The 26,811-nt window shown below is 37.9% G+C and overlaps 1 protein-coding gene and 1 non-coding gene across 4 annotated transcripts in view; one reads left to right on the plus strand and one right to left on the minus strand.

Moving 5' to 3' along the window:
• Positions 1 to 16,148, minus strand: part of YES1 (YES proto-oncogene 1, Src family tyrosine kinase) — a 57,028-nt gene extending 40,880 nt beyond the window's left edge. The window contains exon 1 of one of the 3 annotated variants that reach the window (XM_031439113.2): positions 15,601 to 16,148. The gene's annotated coding sequence lies outside the window, so the exon portion shown is untranslated. Of the gene's footprint in view, positions 1 to 14,867; positions 14,889 to 15,289; positions 15,407 to 15,600 lie in introns of those variants that run through there. The other 2 variants (XM_031439112.2, XM_031439114.2) reach the window with 2 other exon arrangements.
• Positions 16,149 to 24,453: 8,305 nt separating this feature from the next.
• Positions 24,454 to 24,557, plus strand: LOC116148843 (U6 spliceosomal RNA). The gene has a single exon (XR_004132441.1). It is a non-coding gene; the product is annotated as a U6 spliceosomal RNA (small nuclear RNA).
• Positions 24,558 to 26,811: the final 2,254 nt, after the last annotated feature.

Genomic DNA, 26,811 nt, shown 5'->3' on the forward strand with positions numbered 1-26,811 from the left:
ACTGAGAATTCTAATGAATATAGGTAATTAAAACTAAAAATTAATACGGGAAACATCTTTGTATGCAAGGAAAAAGAAGGTATAAGGAATGGAAATGCACTGTGGTAAGGGAAAGAAAAGTAATTTGGTCCTAAAGCTGGTTATTTCTAAATGGGAAAGAAAACAGGACAAATTAATATGGATATAGAAAGTTGTAGAAGCTTTGTAAGAGAAAATAAAAAATCTTTAGAAAGGAATTCTGTGTGTGATCAGGAATAAGATTAGAATGAATTTAATTGAGTGAACGAATTTTAATATTCAAGGTAAGATGGTGCAAAACCTGAATTTGTTTTCTCTGTTAGGAGAACAAACTTTTGGGGGGGAATATTGAGCTGCTAAGTTTCCTTACCTTTCAAGTAATTTGTTGTAACTTTATTTGCTTCTGAAATCTTTCATTGTCACTTTTTTATGTGAATAAGTTTTGTTTCACAGTGACCTGTGATCCTATCTGACCAAATGTTTTGAAACTTGGTGTGCAACTTCCATTCACAAACTGAGGCAGGACTACATCTTTCAGGAGGAAGCAGACAGAGCAGCTGTTGCCCCATTCTCTCAAAGATTTGGGGAAAGTCAAAACAGGAGTGAGGACTGAAACCAAGTTCCCCTAAAACCAACTTCCATTCTAGAGTTTATGATTAATTTCTCTACCCAAAACTTTATTCCCTTTCTTGTCCCCTCTGACCTCAATCCTGTGCTAACTCAACTAGTCAAGTGCCTAAAACTGCTGTAGCTGATAACATCATTAATGCACTAACCCTGCTGTTGTAGCTATCAGTAACATACAAACTCAAGTTGTTTCTGCAGGGCAAGATGCACTAACAGACCCCCGAGCCATGGACCACCTGGCCAGAGAATCAGAAACCAGAGATATCCTGACCCCCAAAATATGATTAAGATATATCACAGATATGTCACACGACCATGATCAATTCCAATCTCTCTGTTCTTCCTCCCCTTTAAAGGTACCCCCAACTCAAAGACTAAGCTGGAGCGGACCTGAGGCTTACTCCCACTCCCTTGCTTGATGCCCTGTAACAAATTCCTACTTTGCTACAAACGCCTGTTGTCAGTTTGGCTTTCTGCACACTGCAGGCACAGGAGCCTTTTGCTCAGTTTCAGAGCCTGGGACATCTTACACTAAAAAAATTAAGTAGTACTCAGAAAACGATGTGGATATATCAAAAGCACACAGGAACCATCTTGAAGAGGTTCTTGCTGGCTGAATATAGGACGAATTTGAGCATCAAAATGAGTAGTGACACTAATGGATTATAGCTGGTTGACTAAAAGAAAATACAAAAATCACTCTTGATAATAAACAAATGAGGGAGAAGGGGAGATTTTCTTACAGAATCCCAACTAATACGTATAGAAGGAATTACAGAGTTAGAAAAGTACTATTTTGCAACCATCAATTGCAATAATCAATTCAAGCAAGACTCATTCACAGAGTCTAAAACTATTTTCCCATATATCAATTACTAGTGAAAAAGAGAAAAATACTAACTTTACAGTGGAGAAATCTGACAGACATCACCTTAACCTAAGCAGAGTTAACACTGCCAATAACGGGACAGACTAACAAAGTGTGCCTCCTGATGGTTTATACTAGGAAGGACACAAAACCTTTGATGTAGTATTCCTGCCCTCATTCATAATCTGAATCTAATCATGAGAAGCACAGACAAACCCTCAGTGAGGTGCACTGTATGAAACAAGTGTTCTGACTTTTCAAAAATATCAACATCATGAAAGATAAAGGCTAAAGAACTATTCAGATAAAACGAGACTAAAGAGACATATATGCAGTGGACTGGATTCTGGATTTTTGCTACGAAGAACATTATTAGGACAATTAGAAAATTTTTGATTATGGACTGCTGTATTAGTTTCTAGCACTACTGTGTAAAAAATGGAGTGGGGTGGGTAAAACAACAGAAATGTATTCTCTCACAGTTGCAGAGGCTAGATGTCCAGAACCACGGTGACAGCAGGGAACTCTGAAACTGCAAAGAATCTTTCTTGCCCCTTGCTAACTTCCGATTGTGGCTGGCAATCCCTGGGGCTCCCTGGCTTGCAGCTACATCACTCAGTCTCTGCCTCTGCTGTCACATGGCATTTCCTCTTCTTATCAGGACACCAGTCATCCAGGATTAGGGCCCACCCTAATTCAGTATGACTTCATCTTAACTTGATTACAACTGCAAAGACCCTATTTCCAAATTAGGTCACATTCATAGGTACTGGGGGTTAGGACTTAAAATCTTTGGGGGAAGCACAACTCAACCTACAACAACTATTAGATAACTGTACTACAATGATGTTAAAATTCTTGAGTTCGATTGATTATACTGTGGTTGTATATGATGTCCCTGCTTTTAGGAAATACACTCTGGAAGTCCTTCAGGGTAATGAGATGTTTGCAACTAACTTGCAAGGTGTGGGTGGCGGGGAGGATACCCACACACATATATACAAGGTGGGAATGACAAAATCAAATGTGGCAAAATGTTAGCAACTGGTAAAACTGGGTGAGGAAGATCTAGCAATTCTCCGTACTATTTTTGCAACTCTTCTGTAACTTTGAAATTACTTCCAAATAACAAGATTTTCTAAAATCACACATAATACTTATGAATAAGCTTAACAAAATAATGTTCAGAGTTTGTATTAAAAAAAATAAAACTCTGGGGGATATAAAGAACCTTAATGGAAACATAGCACTTATCTTTAGATAGTAAGATCCATTATTATAAAGATGTCCATTCTTCCCCAAATAAATCTAAATAGCATTATCTAAATCAAAATCACAACAAAGTTTATAGAAAAGTAAATGCATAAGGATAGCTAAGAAATTTTTGAAAAAATAAAAATGAGGAGATTGGTCCCACTAGTAATCACAACCTCACGTTAAGTGTAGGCCCTGGAGTCAGAGTTGGTTACAGTCCTAGCTTGGAACTCGAATAAATGTAACTTCCTGAAGCCTGTTCCCTCATCTGTAAAAATAAAGACATTGAAGATACCTAACTCAGCTGCCTGCTTTGGCAGCACATACACCAAAACTTAAAGGATACAGATATTAGCATGGTCCCTTTGCAAGAAGACACACATCTGCGAAGTGCTCCATATTAAAAGAAAAAAACAAAATCTTTTCATTAAACAAAATGGCTCCATGTCAGAACATTTAAGCCAGATTTTCAAAAGAAAAAAGAATACCTAACTCAGGGTTTTGTGAGAATTGAATTAGTTAAAACATGTTAAAGTATTTGCCGCGACGAGCAGCAGACAGGTAATACTCATTCCGTATCAGCCCGTTAGCCACTGCTCTTGCTGCTGTTACCAGGGGCACGATCACCCTCATTGACAAGCTCTGTGGTTTTGGCACAGAAATAAGCAAGTAAATACCTGGACGAGAAAAAGTGCCCTTAAACAAGCCTGAGAGTGAAAAGAATTTGTAAATGCTAAAGGTAGCATTTTGAATCAGCGGAAAAAGGAGAGATTTAATAAACAGCACTGGTGAGCTCTACCATCCGATGGAAGAAAAAAAAAATTGGAATTTATATATGTTGTGAGATAAGAATCCAAAGTAAATAGCTAAATTATTTGCAATATAAAATAAAATAAAAACCTATAAACAGAATTTTTTAAATGATCATCAGTTGTGGGATGTACTCTTAGAACACCAAATTCAGAAGTCACAAAAGCAAAATTATTTTTAATACTTTAAGATAGAAGGAAAATATTAGACAAAATAAACACAAGCAGAGATATAAAGAAAGTGTCTGCAACATAAAGGATTAATAGCCATAGTATATGAAGAATCCCTAAAAATCTGTAAGAAAAAGACAACTCAAGAGCAAAATTGGCAAAGGTTATGAGCAAGCAGTTTACCACATGGGAAAACACACAACAGCCTTCAACTGAAAAAGCAAGTAAAAATAACTGAGGGATCTCTCTTCTCATATATAACTAAAAAAAAACAAACAAACAAAACAATGTTCACGGATACCATGGGATAAACAAGCATGCATATATACTCCAGTTTAACTTGGCTTTAAAGAAAAAAATATGGAAATACATAAAAAGAGTGTTAAACCTGTTACTATCCCTGACTCTGAACATCATCAAAAAAAGACAAAGCAAAGTCTATAGTGCCATTAGAAGACTTCATTACAGAAAGGGGAAAATAAAACAGACCAAAAAAAAAATGTGGAAAAGGAATCACTGACCCTTGCTGTTAAAAGGAAACTAAGCTTATCAGGTCCGACCACTCACCAACACAGGAAAGAACCACTGACAGATGATCTAGATCCAGCATTTACTCAAACTCCACAGAGGTGGTTCAAGGATTCCATAAAGCAGTGCTGGACAACTAACTTAGCAATTACTTCTTTATAACTTTCCAATTGTTTATAAATGGTAACTGTTTAGTAAACTGTTACAGAATTCTGTCAAGATTCAAAGGCACTTTCAGTGCATGCGTTTATTAAAATTTACCTTTTAAGGCATCATTTAATCATTTTCTTTTTTTTTTTTTTTTTTTTTTTTGAGAAATCTACCTGTCTCCATGATTTCCTTCTTTGCTGGTGGGGCCCTGGGAATATCAGAAATGTCTTTCAGAACCTTCAGATGGAATTCCTCTGGACCTAGAAGCTTCGAATCAGTTAAAGCTAGATGCCCTACTTTCTTAATCCTTTTTCCTAGCTTTTCTACTAAAGAGCACTCTTGTCACAGAAGTTAGGAGACTAAAAAGAAGACATGCTAGGTGTTTCTCGTTATCTATTATTTCAACTTTCCGAAGTTGTGGATCTGTGGCTTCCTTCTTCTGGCTGTGAATTTATCCCTGAGTTGTCTATGTTGTCATTAGTTTTTCCTTCTAAGCATCAATCATTCTAAAAATGCTATTCATCCTCTGACAATAACCTAAGAGGTTCTCAACCCTCTCTTCTACTTGACCTTTATTAGAAGTTCCTCCAGACTTAAATTCTATTCATTTAAAAAAAAAATTCAAAAACTGAGTCCCAGTAGGAGTGGCTTAAGGAGATGGGGGGAGGGGAGGTGTGCGGTGAGATAGGGGAAAGAGGGTTTAGCTCCATCATAATCCCCACCTGCCACTATCCCCACCAAATTTTTTGATTCACATAATTACTGTCTTTCCTCAATCACTGAAAATACTACATAAATGCAGATAAAAGCTCTATTCTACTCTGACCCTCTCTCCTACCAGAGTGCTTCCCAAATTTTTCATATAAAAAAGTCTGGGGCATTTTTAGACTTTCCATTCCTTTAGGTGGTATATCTCTCATTAGAATCTTAAACCATCATTATTAGTTTGCTTCTGTACTAATATTGTTGTCGAATTAAGATGATACCATATATGCCCACACGTTTCCAATAAATATTTTAACTATGCTTGTAAAACCAAACAGTGAATTTCCATATGTCTAACTCATTCAACTACTAGGTTACTTCCTGTCCCCTTCTGTGGCAGAGACAGCTACTTTTCTCCCCAAATTCATTCTCCCCTTCTACGGTGTGAAGTTGCCACTGGAAGGTAGCTGCCCTGCCAAGGACTATTTTTCCCAGCTCTACTTATAACCAGATATATGCATATGACTCAATCAATGTTACAGGAACTGATGTGTGCCAGAGTTTTTAAGAAGCATGGCTGCTGGAGATACATTTAAGACATAATGAAAAGAAACTCATTCATTCTAAGTACTTTACTTCTCTTTAACATTTACAAGTCACTGCTAAATCAGACCTCGGTTTCTCCATCAGACTCAAGTAGGGTGTTTATGTGAATTCATCCTGCACATTATTAAGGCCATCGTTATCACTGGGCCTGCCACTCCAAGGAGTCTTGAGTGAAAAACACCTGTGGTTACTGCATGAGTTTTCAGAGGAGCTGGCTACTTGCTGACACTCCTTTCTCCTATGCCCATGGTAGGAAAATGTTGCCAGTGGACTGTTGTATTTTCCCACATTTAAAAAATACTAAATATGTGTCTACTATGTGCTATTTTTCTAGATGCCTGAGATAACTTCAGTAAACAAAACAAAGATCCCTACCCTCACTGAGCTTACATTCCAGCGGCAGCCATTCCAATCATTTAGAATTGGCACAACAGTTTAAAACCTATCTGCCAGCCCTCAGTGTAGACTTAATAAACACAGGCAATGATGGAACTGTTGGGAGTGACGTGTGAAGGAGTTGTACTGTAGACAGTCTATGTGGGATAATAACGCTACAAATCAAGCTGTATTCCCACTAGAAAACAATGCTCCAGCTTATTAGAAAGGACAAAGGGTACATTCTTAGATACAATGAAAGAAATAAAAGGAAGCCAAAGAAGAAAGGGCTTCTAAGGTAGTGAAGGAAATCATTGTCAATGGAACTTGACACAGTGGCAAAAGAGTGGCCGACAAAACTTTCATTTAGAGCTTTAGATGGGACTCTTCATCCAGAGAGTGAGGAATTCATGGAACAACAAGATTTAAAGGAACAAGCCAGTGTGGAAGAATCCTACTGAATTTCCTCTAGAAGGAAGTGCAGCTTTGAATGTTGGTGAGTCTGTACCAAGGTGTGGGAAATCGCCATCCTACTGACAAGGCAAATTAGAAAGTGTTTTCTCTTTCTGTAGCATGTGCCTGAAATGTGATGGAGGACAATTTAGATAATGCAGACCTTCTACCTATTTCTGCTAATTCATCTGGGAATAAATCATATACTTACTGGGGAAAAAAAAGCAATATTGTACAGCGGAAGTTTGATCCAGCTTTTGAGTCAAAAAACTGATTTGAGCACAAATCAGGGAGAGAAAGCCAAGGGATGGGGAGGAAAAAGAGAGAGGCTGACTACACATATACAGACTATACATACACTTTACAAACCCAAACTTACAGAAGAACAGCATTTGCTACAGTTTAATGTAATAACCCATTTTATGCATGCTTCTTTGATTTTTGATGAATTAACTTTAGATAGAAAAAGAAACTTGACTGGAAAAACATGTGAACACTGACTCTTTGCACATCTCATTTATAAAAAGATAAAGAATGCTTTAGAATTAGTATATTAACTTTGCGTTTTAAATCCAGACCTACAAAAGGAAAGCATTTGCTACAGTTTAGTGTAATAACCCACCTTTATCAGCACATATAATAGCTGACCTTGATACCTATTATGAAATATGTAACACAAAGCTTTTTCCATTTAAAAGAAAAGTGTAAGTGTTGAAAATTCTCAGCCCCAATACAAACGTACAGTTTAAGGAAGAAGGAAAAAGATAAGAAATCCATCTTTGCTACTTACCCCTAAAGAAGTTCTTACAGGAAACAGTCTTGCTGTCAGTTACTCCATTCCACTCCATCAACTAATAATGTGACCTTAGCAAATTATATATACTGGCTGACTCTCACTTTCTTTGTGTGTAATAAAAACTTTTCTTATGTATGATTTTTCTGTATACTTTGTAAAGGCATTGCAAAAATTTAAGTTAAACGTGTAATAAAGCATCTGTCATAAGAAAAACAGGCTTTCTTCTTTCCTTATTCAATGCCCAACAGGAATGAACGGTGGGAAACAGAAAAAAGGACACAAAGAATATTATAAACTCTGTATTATGTCCACTCCTCAGCTTCCCTCTTGTTTTCCTCATTTTTGCTTCTCATTCCCAATCTTTTGAAGTGTTTCCATTTCTCACACTGTCCTACAGGGACAGAGTAGGGAAGCAAGTTTCACAGTGCCTAGCAAGCAGGTCAAGACACCAGGGAAGCTTCTGTCCTTAAATTAAGCTTAAGAGCAAGGGAGAGTCCTAGCATCCTAGCACAGAACTCGTAACAGTGAGTTTCACATAGTGAGGAGCTAGGAAGGTAGGGCAGGAGGGTGACTGCCAAGATTCTAGGTTCATCCACTGTATAATTAGAGCATTCAGTAGGCCAAGTATTTCATTTCATTTGTTCAAAGAGCTCAGCCGATTAAAAAAAAAAAAAACAAACTGAAATCAATTAGAACATATTTACCACTGAAACACTGCTATATGTTTGTTAGGTTTTTACAGGTAAACTCCTAGAAATCTGCCCAGAAAAACTCCTAGAAAAACTGCCTAGAAATCTAACAAAAAGGCTAACTTTACAGAAAAGAACTTTTTCTGGGAAGAAGATTTTGATATTCAACCAAGCAATTTTAGTTTCTCTCTTTTCTTTTCCTTCATCCTTTCTTTGTTCTTTCTCTCTCTACAAAATCTGTCTTGTAAATCTTAAACTGACCACTTTCAAATGCCCATGCTTATTTTGTTCCAAATATTAACTACATGTATTAAAGAAAAACATTCAAAACAATCAGTCTGCGATTTTGTTAACTAAAAAAGTAAATGTTTCAATATTAGTGGCTATTTTCCTGATACAATGTGGCAAAGCTGTCATCCAGTCACGATCACCTGTTAACTGACATCTCAACTATGTGCTTCACTAAATAAAGTCCTTCTCTAATTTCGTGACAAAATAAATCTGAAATTTTTTTTTTAAAGCTTTGTTTTCAAATGTGTTTTCTCATAGTAAAACTTCCACAGAGGTGTTGTGGAGCCTGCCTATGGGTCACAAATACCTGCAATGAACTAACATTCAGGAAAACATCGACTCAAATCATCCTGCCTAGAGAATTGGATCTGTTTACTTGCGGCTAAATCGATTTCGTGCAAAGGGGTTTATCAACGTTTCAGATGTATCACACACTAATGCCATCAAAAACCAGACAAGTGTTCTAATGGATCATCACACTAAAAAGACCTATCAATTTGAAAAAGGTATAGCAGCCTCATAATTACAGACTGTTCCACCCAACTGTGAATTCCTAGAAGGCAGGAGTCATGCTGCAATCATTTTTATAACATCAAAACTGGCATAGTATTTGTCGCACCACAGGTTTAATAAATGTCCACCTAATGAATGGAATGACACTGCGCTTGCTTGAGAAAGTCCAGTGTCAAGTCTATGGCTAAGTTTTTTACTCTTTTACTTACCTGAGATCTCATTTTATTTCAAATGCTAGACTCTAAAACATTTCCTTAAACTTGTATCAATATGAAAACGTCAACTGTAGTAGACCCACACATTTATATAAGGCTGAAAACATCTGGCCCAACTATCTACTGTTTCAAATGGTGAGACTGAGGCCTACAGAATTCTGTGAATTGACCAAGGCCACACAGCTCTTCACTGTCAGAAGTGGAATTAAATTCCAGATGATCTTCTTCTACCTTTTAGTCTGTCCTTATGACAGCATGTTACCTCCTCTGCTGCATTTCAAATGCCTAACTGCTATTATTTTACAACTATCCTTAATGTGGAAAATAGTAATTGCATCAGAACAAACATAAGAAATCAATAAACTTGCCATGGTACAAGTTCTAAGTATTAACTTACGCAGCAAAAGCCACCAATTTTCTCCAACCCACCCCAATTTCTACTTAATGCTAAGAAACTAAAAGTTATATTAAAAAATTAGGGAAGTGACTAACTTCTGTAATCAGTATAAGAAAACCTAAGGTCTACACATTGCTGGGAACACTGGCTGAAACCAGACAATCTTTAAGTTTCAGTGGTCAGTCCTTTCCTCTCAGCACTTCCTGTCTCCACCTCCACCGCCGTAATTCAGCAGACATACCCTATGAACTATGCATTCTTTCTTTCACACATTACATCAAGAAAATCAAGAATTCTTTTTCAAAAAAAAATAAGAAAAAAAGAAAACAAAAGAAAAAAGAAATTGGAAGAAAATGGAAAACACAAATAAAAGAATTCATAGAAATGACCCCAAAAAATGATTAAATTGAGTAATATCAGATTTCCAAAAAGTTAAATGTAGCAAACATTTTGACCTTTAAATTCTAAAACTGTAGTTCTCAACTCATTTCACCATTACAGATTCCTTTGTACATTCAATGAATGAAAAGGACTATAAAAAATAAACATGGGCATATACCAAAAAAGACTTCTTTTTCCTTTTGTCCTTGGAATATATAAATATTAAGTCATAATTATTATACTGACTGTCACTGATAACATGATAGGATACCAAATGTGTTTTTAAAAGCTCTAGGATCTTGGAATTTCTATATTCACCAAAATAGTAAAAAAAAAAAAAAAAAAAAAAAATCTTTAAAATAAACCTTATGAGAGGCTAGTGTAACTTAAACTACAAAGAGTTTCCAGTTTATGTTAGAAATAAAGTTCACATTTGAAGTTTAAACTGTTCGAACTGTTTTATAAAATAATTTTCCATAACAAAACTTTGAGGGTTAAAAATCTAAAGAATTTGTTTTAACATTAGCTTCTGAAAAACCACTAGGCTAGTTCTGCAAAATTTTAGTACAGGTATACCTTCAAAACATGTGTGTGAAGAAAGTCTGTATACATAAAATCATAAATATACACAGAATCGCATCCCTATACACAATTCAAAATTTACTAAGGATTTATTCTACTAGTGACTTCTCAAAGATTCATAAGAACAGTTGCTTGCCACAGTAAGCACTAGGTCAAGTACACCACAGTCATGGAAAGAAAGAATCAGAATGCAAGGAGAGATATGCTTTGATACTGGGGTTTTGTGGGAGCACAAAGAAGGGGATCAACAGTATGTTCGAGGATGGCAATATATGCTTGTTAATGTTCAAGTGTACAGTCTTCTACAGTTTGTCCTTCCTTCTGGTTATACAAGTTTAAGAGCTATGTCTCCCAAAAACTCTATGCCCTAAACCAAATTAGCCAAATCCTGAACCACTAAATTCCAAAGCCAAAATCAGCAAGAGGAATAGTCTAGATTTTCCAACGGTAGTGGTAAAAGAGAGGACTGATGCTGCTGCTCTTTGCTCAGTATGGTTATAAACTAAGCTACATTTCAGAAGCAGCAAAATTTGCCTACGGCATCTTCCAGTCTAGGGCTTGCCATACACTGTCGAAGCTGTATCTGCGTTTGTTGATGTCCATCTAATCACACCACAGGAATAAAGAACAACAGGAAAAATAATCGAGGGTTCCTACTTGCAAAATTCAAGCAGTCACAGGGCACATGCCATGTACAGCTAGTTCTAGAAATAATCCCTCTTGAAGGTCTTCCACTTCCTGGAAGAAAAGTAGGGAGTCCAAAGAACCTGCATATCAGCTCTGCCACCCCTCAAACAACAGTAACAGCAGCAGCACTTCAAAGAGACACAGTTTAAAGCGCCACAGAGAATATGGTACATACTTCAGAGAACCTGAAATCACATATATACTCAAACAAGGGAAACTGAAGGGCACTGCTATCCCAGCATGGGGATGGGGGGAAGCGGGGAGTTGAGGCACAGCTCAGTCTACCAGTAACCTCATGGTACATTATCCTGTACTCTGAAATTACAGGATTCGCTCTCCTCCCTGGATTGAGCATCAAGATCTTAAAAGAATAACACCAGGTAAACCCAATCCAGACCAGAATGTGTTGCTATCAAGTCTGCTAGTTCCAAGACAACAGTAGTGCTGCTGCAGCCAATGATTCCTTGGCACATAGACACGTTAAAATGATACTGGCAGCAGTACCAGCTCTTCTCTTTCACCCTCTGCTGTTACTATAGCTCCTTTTGCTAAATCTGCCTCTGAGTTTAGACAGGAGCTGGATGGTTCATAATCACCCAGCAGCTGCAGCTGAGCAATAGTCAGCCTAATTGTGGCACTGGAGCAGCTGAAAGGAAGAAAAGAGCTAATACAAACCCCACCACGGTCACACAAACCGCCACACACACCACCAATGAGATACCAAGATACTTTAATAGGAACAGATGATTTCCTTTAAAGAAAAGCAGCAATACCTCGCTACAGGAACTTGTATGTGTATTACAGACCTGTTTAAATGTGAACTGAAGGTGACCTAAGCCATGTAGGGTTCTGAACAATGGAAGATCTTAACTAAAACTTCCTGTAAATATTCACATAACAAAGACAGCGCCACAAACATCAACCTTTATAAAATGACTGAAAGTTCCTGTGATATAAGAATTTGGCACAGACATGATCTCTTCTTCAACTCTACAACAATGTAAAGCAACAACATCAACAACTAAAACAGCAAGCCATTACATAAAGCGAAGCAGCATATGGCAACAACCCACAGCACGCTGGGAACTTCAACACCATACTGTCATTTGAAACAAAACATACTATTCCATTGGGTGCTATACTACACATCTTCATAAAGTGAGGAAACAAAAACTTATTTTAGGCAGACAATTTTAAGATAAACTTAAGACTATTAAAACACCAGCTGAAATTACTGATCTAAAGAACTACTGTTCCAGAAAACTCAAAATAGATGAAAGACTTTCTACCTTGATGCCATAGTAAATTTTGAGTTTTAACTGTCATGTTATCATAATTTTCTGAAAAATAGGGTATATTTTATACTTGATGACAGAAGAGGGTCCACTAGCTTAATAAACATACTTTGATTACCTTCTATTTGTCACTTACAATATACAAAAGCTGAAGAGGATTTAAAGTTAGTAAAACCTGGTGTCTTCCCTCAAAATACTAACATAATTAAAATGCTATTTACACGTGAAAGTAGATACATACACCTGTTGGCATATGCCAGTTATGATTTAGTAGGTGTAATCCTATTTGCAAATGGCAGCCCAGGCAGGCAGCGTTCTAAAATCAGTCGCCAAATACTAAATATTTATCTAGGCACCTTATAAAGTACATTACCCACAGCCTTCTTTAAAAAGGAAAAAAAAAGTTTCACACAAACCAAAACACAGACAGAAAAGCACATCGAACAAATGTTAAGACTTAATGAACTCTAAAGCCAACACCCTTGCAACCATCACCAGATGAAAGAACTTTGCACCACTTCAGCAGCCAGGTCCCAGTCAACTTCCTCTCTCCTCTCTTAACTTTTACAAAAATTACTTACTTGCAGGTTGTTTTTCTTTTTAAATTTTGCTTGTTTTTTTAAATGGAGGTACTGGGAATTTAACCCAGGACCTCAAGCATGGTAAGCATGAATTCTACCACTGAGTTATACCCACCCCCTACTTCCTTGCAGGTTTTTAAAAAATAAATTTTATCACCCAAGTTTGCATTCCTAGACACCAGACCTTAGTACTGCTCTTTAAAATTTTTTGATATTAGGCTTTTTTTTAAATATAATGCTAATAGGAACTAATACATGATGTCTACACTAAACGGACTCACTAGATTAAAAGCTAAATAAATTTATAGAGAAAAATTACTCACATTAATAAATTGTTTACTGCCTAAAAAGCTGCAAATCTGAACTTTGCATAAACAAGTCTTATACCGTGTGTTGTTAATATTTCATTGACACTAGGTCATTGCTATTCTTTCAGAATATTTTTTCTTTTAACATTACATACCATGATGGAGATTTATTTACATAGACACTGATTTCTCAGCTTGAGAATTTACTGATTTAAAAAAAAAAGTAAACCATATATTAATACTATACTTCAGCCATAAGACAAATTCCACCTATCCCAGAAGAGAAGTCAAAGCTGTAATTTCACTTTCGGTTGAACAGAAAGGAGTCAATTTTGTGGTTTATGAAGTCAGCAAAAACATACTGCAAAATTAAAGCTATTATAACATTATGGTGGTTACAGCAGAGTGCATATTTTAAGAGCCCTTTTACATTTTATCCTGGAAACCTGGATATGAACTGTCCTGTACTTAGATTCAGACCAGAGTTATGTTTTTTTTCAAATTTAGGACCCAATGAATTATCAACTAGCATTCAAAATTTCCACTAAGGTTTAGCTATATCCAAAAATTAAAACACAATAAAACTTCCTTTTTTTTAAAGGGTCAGCTATGGCAGGAATCTCATATATCTTAGTAAAACAAAACAAAACATATATATGGCTTACTGAAATACAACTTTCTTACAGAACAATGTATAAAAATCATATATGATGTATACAAGATCCTTGGCTTCTAATACAAGACATTCCTTCATTACCCATCCATTCAAAATGTTTCATGTCCACTGTGTGCCAAGCATTGTGGTAGTTAGCACGTTAGAGTTCTCACATATTTCGTTTGCTTTAAATGCATAGTCATATGTACATATTTAGTAATATTTTCCTTAGAGTGTAAGTTTACTTTAGAAATTTAACAGGATGGTTTAAACACACTTAGAATTATCAAGATAACTTTGGCACTGCAATCCTGCGGTTGCAATGCACGAATATACTCCAATCATATGCACGTATATGAGAAATCATCCATGTGAACACACATACCAGCCGGAACATATATTCATAATAAATGGCATGAACAAAAAGTTTGATTTCAGTGAAGACTCAATCTGTCATTTCTTTAATAACTTATAAATTGTTAGACCATGTGGTATTCCGGGTCTGTCTCAATTAAATTAAGCAGAAAATAATTCAACCAGATACGAACTACGTTGGGTCTCACCCATTACAAAACAAAAATTAAAGCAGTCCCTCCATCGGACTTGATTTTCCAAGAGCTTCTTAAAACAACACGGCTCCCATGCCCAATAAAGCAAAAGCTGGAAGCAATTATCAAGAAGAAAAACATACATTAAAACAAAATTTTCTGAAACACATGTGGACAGAGAATCGAACCAAATGGGAGGCGGAACTGCATAACACCATAAAAGTGCACGCTGAACGGCATATTTCCCAACCCCCAACCCAAAACAAAGGAAAACTTTAACATGTTGCGGTTTTCAATCAAACCAAGTGTAGCGAGAGGCTCACCCACTCGCCCTCCCCCCAGGCCCTCGCCCGCTCGCCCCGCACCGTGGAACCGACGTCCGCGGACACACCGACCCCCGACCTCCCGGACGGAGAGGGGCCGCTGCCCCCGCTCCTTGCTTCGGCCCAAGTGAACCTCGCCGCCCCCTCGCCGGGTGGTCCGCACAACCTTAAAGACGCGGACGGGGGTGTCCCAGAGCTCTGAGGACCTTAGGTCGGACTTGGGCGGGACCAGGAAGGACTGGACGGGGCGGAGACCGACGCAGGGGGCCAGCAGGTAGCGCCGGGGAGGAGACACGCCCGCCGGGCGAGCCGGGCCGGGGGAGGGGAGAAGTTTCTCCCCAACTTCCCGACTCCGAGCCGGCGGGGGCGGGGAGCAGCGGTGCGTCCGGGCGCCGGGGCCTAGCGCTGCGGGGCCGGGGCCGGGGTCGGCCGCCTCCGCCCGCGGGGCCCCGAAGGGTCCTTACCTGAGCTCCAGCCGCGCTCGCAGGAGTCGCCGCAGCAACGGCTCAGGGTGGCGGGGAGGGGACGGCGGGCGGAGGCGAGGCCCGCGGGCCCTCTCCCTCCTCCACCTCCTTGCCCCGGGCGCCCGGCCGCAGCGACGACGGCACAGCCGGCCGCGGACTAGCTACTTCAGGAGGAGGGAATTCCCGGGCTCCCCACCCCTCAGCTTCACGCTCCACCTTCTCCCCGCGCGGGGCCCGCCCTCACTCCGGGCTCCGCCCCTCGCGCGGGGGCGGGGGCGGGGGCTACCTGCGCGCGCGCCCCGCCCGCTCACCGGAACTCGCGCGGCGCCCGGCCGGGCTGCAGCGATCCCGCCTTCCGGCGCCGGCGCGCGCCCCCCGGGGCTGCGGACAGTCCTGCCGAGGTGGCCGTCGGCGGCGAGGCCGAGTCACTTCTGCCAACCCAACATGGCGGCGGGGTCCAGGGCGGATTCCCGAGGCGGCGCAGGCTGAGGGGGCGTGAGGAGGAGGCGCTTCCCCACGCCGAGAGCAGCCCCACAGCGCCCCCTCCCCACCCGCGACCCTGAGGCCGCCCGCTAGCCTGCCGCCGGAGATGCGGTGGGGACGCCGCTTCCGCCCCTTCGGCCTTTCTCCTTTCCCTTCGGCGCGCTCTCTGTGGTGCCGGGGGCTTTGTGAGGGACAGCAGGGGCTCTGGGGGCTGGCTGTTTGTTCCTCAGTACCACGCTTCCGCACCCTTTGTCGCTGCGAGTGAAATCTCAGCCCAGCTGCGGGAGCCAGGGGGGCGTTACTAACATCCTCATCACCCTCCTGATCGCCGTCCAAAAACGCTCGCGTCTGGCCTCCTTCCGATCCAGGGATCCTGTCCCAGCCCCAGGAGCTTCCTGTTGACTGTAGGTCAAACCAGCCTTGCCGGGAGAGAGAACTCAGGCTGAGTTCTGTTGGCGACTCTCCCAGTAATGGTGGCTTTGGCTTATCTCGGGACAGTGTATTCTTAAGCGATCCTGGCAGCTTCCCAGCCAAGGAACTGGGACAGGTATTACTGTCCTGTTTGACAGCAGTGGACACTGAGGCTGCCACCCTGAACGAACGTGGAGCAGCCACAACTAGAATCCTGCTCTTCTGAATCCAAGCACCTTTCCTGCTGGCCTTGTAGCCAGTTGCTGAAGAGAAGGGAGAGGGTCCAGAAGGAACTGAGATAAAAATGTGGGTCAGTCAGTGTCAGGGCTGAATATTGAGTTTCTCCTGCTGAAATCACTTCTGCCCTTTCAGAGTCTTAGATTAACTTCCTCTTCACATTTCCTCTTTGGTGGGGTTATCAGAACTGTTAATGTTGGGACTGTTGATTTCCTTTGTGGTTTTTAGCGAAATTCAGAATCATCTTCGACAAATACGAAATAGAACAATCAAATGTGTCAGTATTCTGGTATTCTAGGAACTCAGGAAATGCATATAAGGGCTTGAAAAAAATTTTTCTTCAGCTCACTAAATGAACCAAAGACAGGCATAGGCATTTACATTAACAGAAAGATATACATAACACGGTGTTTATTTAACTACTAAGACTTCAGATGCCCACTGTCTTGAGCATTAAAATTTTCATGTAAATTTATATTCAACTTTTTTAACTAGAAAATAAAACTCCCTGAGCTGTTGATTTTCTAAACTTCTGTATAAAAAGGAAATAATATTTTTGTTGTCCTAAACTCTCAGCCTCAAAAAGTCAACTCTGAAATCCCAGTTTAAGGGGTGAAGTGGCTTTGAAGATGTTCTGTGTGGAGTTTTAAAGGTGGGAGAGGAGTGTAGTCCTTTGATCTGGGTATCACTACTCTCAGGCTCCGGCTTGGAAATTTGAATTTTGAGGGAGTGACAAGAAGGCTGCTGCTCAAAGGTTATTCATGGTGGGTGGTGTGGTGGAGTTGAGAGTTCAGGGGCAGAAGGTGAGTGTCCAGGGATAGGGGAAGCAGTAGGCAGCAAGTGTCCAGTGCTGATGGTGTGCCTGCAACCTGAGCGGACCATCCCTATGGTGGTGCCTGGACTCTGCCCCAGGTTCCTAAGTTCCTGCCTAAGCCTCCACCAGTCCTCCTGTCCATTCTCTGGACTTCCAAAGTTAAATTCTCTCTCTGCTTGAATTAAGCAGAGACCTCTGTTCTTTGCAAATAAGAACCACTAGTTAGTTTCTTCTACTTACTTGTTCTACTGACAGTAAACTCAAGTTCTGTGCAGCCAGCACCTCCTGCCTCCTGCACATAGTGGGAGTGTGCAAAGGGTGCAGGGTTTGTTTTCAGAAAGAGGATGGAGCAAATGCACAGTGAGAATCCAGAATAAGAGACAGGAGGACCCCAAGGCTAACTCTAGTTGCCTTGAGCCACATGTAAGACCCCAAAAGTAGAACAGAGCTGGCAGTCAGTCCCTCCTCCTCCTGCCTGCCTGCCCAGGGCAGTCTGTGGTTTTATTTTTTTCAGTTTATTCCCTTAACGGAGGCATTGGGGATTGAACCCAGGACCTCATGCACACCAAGCACACAAGTACTCTCCCGAGCTATACCCCCACCCCTTGTCATTGCTTTTCAGTATTACAGCATAGCACACACCCTTTCTCCCAGAGCCCTAACTCCATCCTCAAAATCCTTCTCAACACGATGCAGGCAGCAAACACCTGAAACTGATGTTAGATGTTGAAACCCATTTGATATCTCTGACCTATAGGCTTGTAATTTCCTCCCAAGATCTATACTTGCAATTCCTGTAGCCATTACCAAGTGTTTGGCCTGGTACATTAAGCTGATGTGTGGTCATAATAAGTCAGAGTCTCTGACATAGAGTTTAAACACAACTAAAATTGCTACCAGATTGCTACTTCCTGGAAATCTTTACAAATGGGTTATAAAAAGTAGAACATAACTTTGCTTGAAGGCAATAAGTTAAAGTTTAGAATGTTTACCTACATCAAAGGTTTAGAAAAGAAACTATAAATCAGTCACGCTCTTATCTCTTAACTGACATCTGATCATGAAACGTAAAGGATTGGAATCGGAACTTTTTATTAGGTATTTCGCAAGCTAACATTGTGGTTGCAGTTTAAAAATACATTTAGAATAAATCTGTGTTTTTGAAAACCTGTTTTAATGTTTTCTAAGCTTGGCCTTTTTGCATTTTCAGTAGTATAGATCATCATTTTTTGCATTTGTGTCTGAGCAATTAAAATCTGACAAGATCTTATTATGTGATGTAAACCATGATACATTTAATCCTTTGCAAAGTGTATTTATGGTTCTTTTACTCCTTTATAAAGAGGGCTTTTGAGTACTTGAAATAGCTACTTAATTGCTCTTCTTTCCAAGGGAATAACATACACAACAAATATCTAACATAAGATCTATGCTTTGATGAAATGTCTTAGGTCATGTGAATGAATTAATGTGATTGGCAATACAGAAACCAGGACCGCTAACAACAGCAGCTCTCTCTTGTTGAGCCTGCTCACCATATGCCAGGTGCTTCACCTGCACCATTCACTGAATCCCCGTAATTGCCCTGGAGGCTGCTAATATTATTCCCATTTACAGATTGGATTCCTCCAGCTTTGAGAGGTTAAGCACCACACAGCTAATAAGAGGAAATGCTTCAAAACCTGTTCTCCTGAAAGTCATTGTGATTGCAGAAAATAAATTATTTTTTAAATGTCATTTCAATGACCATGTAAAACAGCATTTATTTCTGCAAATTCTAAAATAATTAAAATTGGTAAACTGCCTTTATAATTTAGAAATATAAGTAAGAAATGTTGAATTCTGCAGATTCATAGGAAATTCTTTACTGTATAATCTTGTATCCCTAAGAGTTGGGGGCAAACTTAAAAAAGATGTATGAAAGTAGCCTAAAAACAATGAATTCAATTCAGAAAAAAACATAAATTAAGTATTACTTTCTAGAGATTAGTATTTGGCATCTATCAAGTCAGTCTTCCCATGACACCTCCCCCAAACCATAGTCTTCAGACTAAGAACCAAATATCTGAAAATGACTAGATGTACAGCTCATATAATTACCTTGCCAAATACAAAGTGAGTAAGTTAAATCAATGTTAAGGTTTACATTTTTATCTGCCAAGAGTAGGTAATTGTAGTTAAGCCTTCCGTGGTAATGTAACTCAGTGATTAGAGTCAGTAAGCAGCTAATAACCCAAGACTTGATAAAGTTGCTTAATATTTAAAAAACTAGCTAATTAATTCATTCATAAAACATTCATAGGCTATCTCCTGACAAATTCTTTTATATTTTAGTTTATGCTGTATTAAAAGAGATTTTATGACTTTATTAACTTTAAGAATTGGAAAATTAATGGCAGGAAACTTTCTTTGCATTGAAATTCAATGAATGTAAATATTAATAGATTTTCAAAGATTTTATGTGGATTTTTTTTTTTTCAGAGAAAAAGGAATTAATATCCTACCAAACTGAATGTTAAAATATATCATTTCCTTTTGGACATTTTCATTAGTCTAATAAAGTCAGTTTTTACTGCTGATAACTAATTTGATTTTTTTTTTAATTTTTGTTTTGCTTAAAAGAGCCAGCCACTATTTTTTAAAATTATCTTTTAGTTTTATTGTCACTATCATCATTTTCATTGCTTTATAGTGGATTAATCTACAACCATTTCAAATTTTTGAGCCCTGAGTTCTGATCATTAATTTCTGTGGGCCTATGTCCTTTTGAATACTTGAAACCATGTTTACTGAAGACTCAAACAACCATGCTGTGAAGAATCAGAGTACACATGACTCACACTTAAGAGGGTGCTATTTAAATAATCCAAATGTGACTAACGTCAGAGATTTTTTTTTTTTTTGGACACCTGGTAATTTTGGCATTAAATAGAAAATTGACACCCATGCTTATCTTATGTAAAATTAATTCCAACAAGTTAAAGTAGATGCAGATCTGGAGACCAAGGATGGATGTTTTGAAAACCAGACTAGAATTTTTGGTTTATATTATGATGAGGCTCTCTTAAAATTTATTTGAACTTCTGTTCAGGAAAATATTTAGATTCTCCTTAGACCTCTTAAAGACCCATTGTCTAGTTGTGGATTTTATTTGAAAAACTTGAAGTAGAAAAAAAAAATTCCTCCTTTTGTAAAAGTCTCCAAGGCTCACATATTCTCTTTAAAAATCACCAGTCTCATTTCCCTTGTGATGGTGATTTATACGTTCAAAGAACAAGGCATTTCCTGAGTCTGTTTAGAGTACATAGGATTAGTGTCTAAGTTTTTGCCATGTACCCTCAGGAATCTGGTAGATATTAAAAAGCAAAATAAAATAAAAGCAAAGAATACAGAAATTTGTATAAAATCTTGAGATGGTTAACAGCACAGAATTATGCAAAGTCCTAGCAAGTATTTGATAAATTTAGTCAATTAGACATGTAAATACTTATTAAACTTTACTTACCAGATCATCAGTTTGAAAATCTATATAAAGCTATGACAGTAGAAAGATGTTTGGACTGGGAGTAAATAATAATTCTGGTTCAACTGCTAGTGGGTATGAGGTTTCTTTAAAGGTGATAAAAATATTCTGAAATTGGATAGTGGTAAAGGTTGCCGTCTTTGTAAATATACTAAAAATAAGTGAATTAACTGTACACTTTAAAGGGTGAATTCTATGGTATGTAAATTATATCTTGATTCAGAAGAAAATTCTGGTCCCAGAATTCTATAACTATAATCTTTTTTTCTCCAGATTTATTGAGGTATACTTGACACATAATATTGTGTAAATTTAAGGTGTACAATGTGATGATTCGATACACCTACATATTGTGAAATGATTACCACTATAAGGTTAGTTAGCACATTCAACACCATTTATGTTACACAGAATAGGTCAAAGGAATAAATACAAAGTAAATAAATACAAGAAAATAAACACTTTTATGTAATTTCCAATGGGAAGAGTAGGATACTGGGACAACTATCCATTTGGAGAAAGAAAAATTTCTCTTGAAGAGTTTGTGCAAATTTATTGGCCGTTCATATTTCTATTTTTGTGAATTGTCCTTTACTAACTTCGCATTTAGGTGTGATTGTCTTTTCTTTATAAATTTGTAAGCATTCTTTCTATTTTAAAATTTTGAATTCTTTACTTTTCATAACTAATGGCATTTCCCCCAGGTTTTCATGTGCCATTCAATGGCAAAATCAATTTAGTGGATGGCAACTGGCATCTTAAAAAAATAAAATGAAGCAAATATCTGAGTGTACTATATACAAAAAGTATTATTTTGCAAAATTCTTATTTATATGTTTTGCAAAACTCTTGTTTATATGTGTATATACTAAATCATGATGTAAATTTTTTTCACTGTGGATTACAATAAAAAGGTTAGCTGATTTGTAATGCCCCTCCTTCTATAAAGTTCCGTCAATTTACACATTACAATTTGGTCGCAGCAAAATCTCTATTTGATCTTGTAATGCTTGTAGGTAACATTCTTTGAACACTTACTGTGTCTCAGCAGCTCTTCTGAACTCTTTATATATTAACTCAATCCTCACTGTAAACCATGAAGCAGTATAATCACTATAATCCTTCTCATTTTATAAGCAAAGAGAATGAGGGAAAGAAAAGTTAATAACTAAGGCAAAAACACATAGCTAGAAGTGGTAACTGAGCACAAGCAGCTTAATTTTAGAGCCACGATATCATTCTATCTGGAATCCCGGTAATAAATTTTTAAAAGTTTAAAACTGACCTACAATCCTGTAGCCCTTCTCTACTTGGTATTACAAAATTATGTACTTTTGGTAGTGAATATTGGTAAAAAGAAATGATAGGAGTTTCTTTGATATTTAGTAAACCTCATTTGAGAAATCACTAAAAAGGGTGGGGGAGGAATACCAACACATCAGTTCAGACCATCAGCTCTCTCCTCCGGAGGTTTTGGCTGAGTAGCAGAAACTTTTCACTTAAAAACGAACAAACAAACAAAGATCTTTCTACAATAAATAATCTTCCCTTAAGAAAAGATAAAACTCCTATAGTTCCTTTGTTTCATTCTATTAATATGAAGATTTCTTCAACTTTAGTTCAGTTGAATTTGGCCCCAAAAATGTCTAGTGGTTTTCCTCAGGTCAGAATTGTTCTAATTAGCGTCCAGGGAAGGCAAACAATAACAAGACTGAGAAATAAGAAGCAGAATTTAGACAAAGCACTGAAGTCGATGCAATTAAAACAACAGCAATAAAGGCCAAATTCTGTCTTCCTCGCTTTTTCCTTTCTGATGTTAGCTGTGCTCTGTGACGCACACACATACTCTCTATTCTACTAAGTCAACAAACACAGAATTATTTTGACATAGTCCTTGCTTCTCAAGGAGATTCCAGTCTCTTGGTAATAAAAACTGTAATCTATCATTTGGTTGAGGGTTCATTCTTTCCTAAGCACTTGCCCTGATCTCTATGCTAAACTCACTTAAATTGTCTTCACAATCTGTGAGATTACTCCCCTTTTTAAAAACTGAAACTCAGTAAAATAACTTGGTATTAAATGATTCAGTTTGAGTTAAACCCCAGATTCTCCGAGCCAACCCCTGTAGTTTTTCTCACATCAGGCTCTGAAGTGTTGCCCCTCCCCCAATGCACCTCTGTACACAGTATAGATGTAGTGTTTTCTGTTGTTGTGATTATTTGTAATAAATGTAATATATCAACCCAGACATTTCCATTTTTTAGCTTCCATCTGCTACAGGATCTATGTTTTACTAATATAGAATGTTTAGAAGATTTAGTTTAAACACAGGGACTTTTATTCTTTTACCTTTGGTTCAGCTCAAATCTTGAATATTTCCTTTTTATCTGCAGTCACACACATATTTTTCACATTTCCTTTTTAATACTTCACTATGAAATGGTAAATTTAAATTCACAGCTAATGCCTACTGGGACAAGAACAATGTAGCTATTTAGATAGAATTTTGCAAATTCATCGTGGAACTTAAAGAGGAATGGAGACCCCAGATTGAGTTTAAAACAACAACAACAAAAAAAACGAACAACTATAATCCTATTCTTGGAGGAATGCTTGAGATAATGATCCCACAAAGAAGGTAAGTGATGTAAAGAAAAAGCATTTGTATAAAGCATAAAATGAGATGTGAACTTCACAGTTATAAAACCTATTTTGGAAAAATCAGATTATAAGCTTCAAGGCATAGGAAGAACAGATTTAACAGAGATTTTAGCTACGTTGGAATAATGTAGAACCGTTATGAAGAACACAGTGTGTCTAGCCACATATGAACTTTTTCGCCACTTATTTTTGAAAGCAGGCACCATTTATTTCACAATTATGAAGTGCCAGGCAAACTTCTGGTACTTTACATCAACATAACTTACTTAATCCCTCACAATAATCCTATAAATTGAGGTATTAATGAAGTTAAAATCCCCAGAGAGTCAGAAATATTCTTTTCTGATGACTATCTTTTTCCATTTATAACAAATAAAAAGTTAGAGAATAAAATTCTAACTATTGAATTCTCAAGATGAGGAAACTAAGATTTAGCAAGGCTAATGTGTCCACATTTGTGCAGTTATAACAAGTGGCATCACTATTTTAATTTGAGTCTGATTCATAGTCGCTTTTCTCCCCTGCCTCCACAAATTAAAAAGGTGCTCTTTACCCTGCCCTTTTCCTTAGAGAGCTCAGTTCCTTAACCACATATTGATAACTTTCAACTGCAAATTGCATATGGCTTAGACATTTTTCAAAAGTTAGAATTTGATTATTGATTATAGATTAGGATCCTTACATAAGGGACTACTTTTGGATATTTGTCATGAACAGAAGATATTTAATCTCAGTGACATATGCTGATTAATTTCCTTATTACCATAATGACATAAGCAAATGATTATGTTTGTAATTTATTTGGTCTTTTTTCCCCCTACTTGGAAACCAATAATATTGAATGTAAAATTTCCATGATCAAGTGTTTTCTTTCATCATGTAGCTTATGAAAAATCAGGGCATTGAAATGATTTCCCAGTTTCTCTTATTGAATCAACAATAGAAAATCATTATTGCTACTCAAGAAATGCTTACTGTGCTGAATGAAACAAAGAAATATACAATTATATTCTGCTTTTAGAAGCTTAACAACTAGTGCTCACTTCGGCAGCACATATACTAAAGCTGGAAAAATGCAGAGATTACCATGGCCCCTGCGCAAGGAGGACATGCAAATTGGTGAAGTCTCTTGTAATAACCTATAATGAAAAAGAATATGAAGTGTACACGTTGAAGATGATTCTAGGTAACAATAAAAAAAAAGAAAAAACACACACAAAGAATATGGGAAAAATATGTATATATATGTATAACTGAGTCCCTATGCTGTACACCAGAACCTAACACGATATTGTAAATCAACCATACTTCAACTGAAAAAAAAAGAAGCTTAACAATTAGAGTATTCTATACAAAGATGAATAATATCTCATATTTGATACATGCTCATGAAAAGCATAGAAAAGAAAGTCTTTGGGAATATGGAGGAAGAGGAAGATGTAAGTAGGGAAGGCAGTTAAAAAGATCTTTGAAAAGGTAGTGGGGCATACTCGGGAAAGACAATTCCATAAAGGCATTCCTCAAAGGGATGATGAGGGCTTAGGCAGAGTTTCAGAGCCCAAAATGTGTGTTAGACACATTAGTTAAGATGCTACCAGTGCCTAAAGTAGAGGGTTTGTGCAAATAGCACAGGAGATAAAGGTGCCTCATGCTCCAACATTTACAACTGTTCACTTTAAACACGAATTTTCCCATCAAATGTTCTCATTTGTTAAGGGTGGGGCGTTTATCTTATCCACCCTGTTATTTCCAGGGCTAACACAGTACTTTCCATGCCTGGCTCAGAAAAGGCTTTCTGCAAGAATTTGTTGAATGGATAAATGAGTGAATGAATGAGTCTCAGATAGACTAAGAGAATTTCTCAAGGTCACACCACTAGACAGTGTGTTGTGGCTAGCACAAACCATTTGTGTTTACTCTATTCCAACATGAACTATAAAATGTTACAGAATCGTTGTTTTTCCTTTCTCCTTGTCTTTTTTTGCATATTTTCTTGAGCAGACCTTAAGAAGCTTGTATTAGTCAAGGTTCTCCGGAGAAACAGAACCAATAGGATATGTGTGTGTGTCTGTGTGTATTGTCGGAGAGAGAGACCAATTATAAGGGATTGGCTCATGCAGTTCCAGAGGCTGACAAGTCCCAAGACCTGCAGTGAGTCAGCAAGCTGGAGACCCACTGGTGTGCTTCCAACCCCAGTCTGAAGGCCTGAGAACAGGAAGAGCAGATTTTTCAGTTCTAGTTTGAATACAGGAAAAAGCCAGTGTTCCAGTTTGAAGTTAGCTGGGCAGGAGGACTTCTCCCTTACTTGAGGAAGGGTCAGCCTTTTTGTTCTATGCGGACCTTCAACTGATTGGACGAGGCCCACCCAAACTAGGGAGGGTGATTTATTTAATGTTAAATCTCATCCAGAAATACCCTCACAGATATGGCCCAGAATCATGTTTGACCAAATATCTTGGCACCACATGGCCCAGGCAAGCTGACACATAAAGTTAACCATCACAGAGCTTTATCACCCACAAGTAATGTGGTCGGTTGAATATCTCAAGTCTATTCCACTAAAACATCATGGTCTACATATTTAGTTCTAAACACGTATTTAGACAAGTTCCTTTTGTTGAGGTAGTATCTTTATCCATTCATTGGGAATACTAATTGTTCCTCCATCATAGAGTTGTTGTCATGAGAATTAAATAAAATAAGAGCATGAAACACTGAGTACAGTGCATGGCTCACAGTAGGTACTCAACAAGTGACGGCTACTGTTTAATAAGAAATATTAATAGAAATTGAATGAATGTGACATACCACTACCACTTCTTTGATTCTATCACATCAATATTCTTTTAAAATGCCAAGTTATGTTTTTAATTTTAAACACTCAAGTGAAATGATTCTTTTCCATGGTAGGTACCATTCATTTATATTTCTATCTTTAATTCCTTGTATAATCCCTGATACATAGTAAGCATATGATAAAAATTTTAAGAATACTTAACATTGTTGTGTTAGAAAAAAATAATTTAGGGTATTCGAATTCTGCAACCCTGAAAATATATAAATTTTGAGAATAATTTTTTATGTACAAATGCTAATCTAACTCGGAATGAAACATTGGGATAAGTTATAAAAGCAGAAGGCAGGAATTTTCATTTATGTAGTGTTTGTTAATTATGCTGCCTTATAAACCCTGTGAGTCTAGAACAGTTTCCATAAACAGCTATGGATGACATGAACTTTTGGTTGACTCTATCAATAAAGTACATAATTTGTTTGCATCAGATTTTAAAATCCCAGTGGCATAAATATAATGATAATAATACCTTACATTGAATAACACTTTATACTTTTCAAATTATTCAAATAGACTGTCACATTTGATTTTTTAAAATC

This window comes from Camelus dromedarius, chromosome 32 (assembly GCF_036321535.1).
Source record: "Camelus dromedarius isolate mCamDro1 chromosome 32, mCamDro1.pat, whole genome shotgun sequence".
NCBI lineage: Eukaryota > Metazoa > Chordata > Mammalia > Artiodactyla > Camelidae > Camelus > Camelus dromedarius.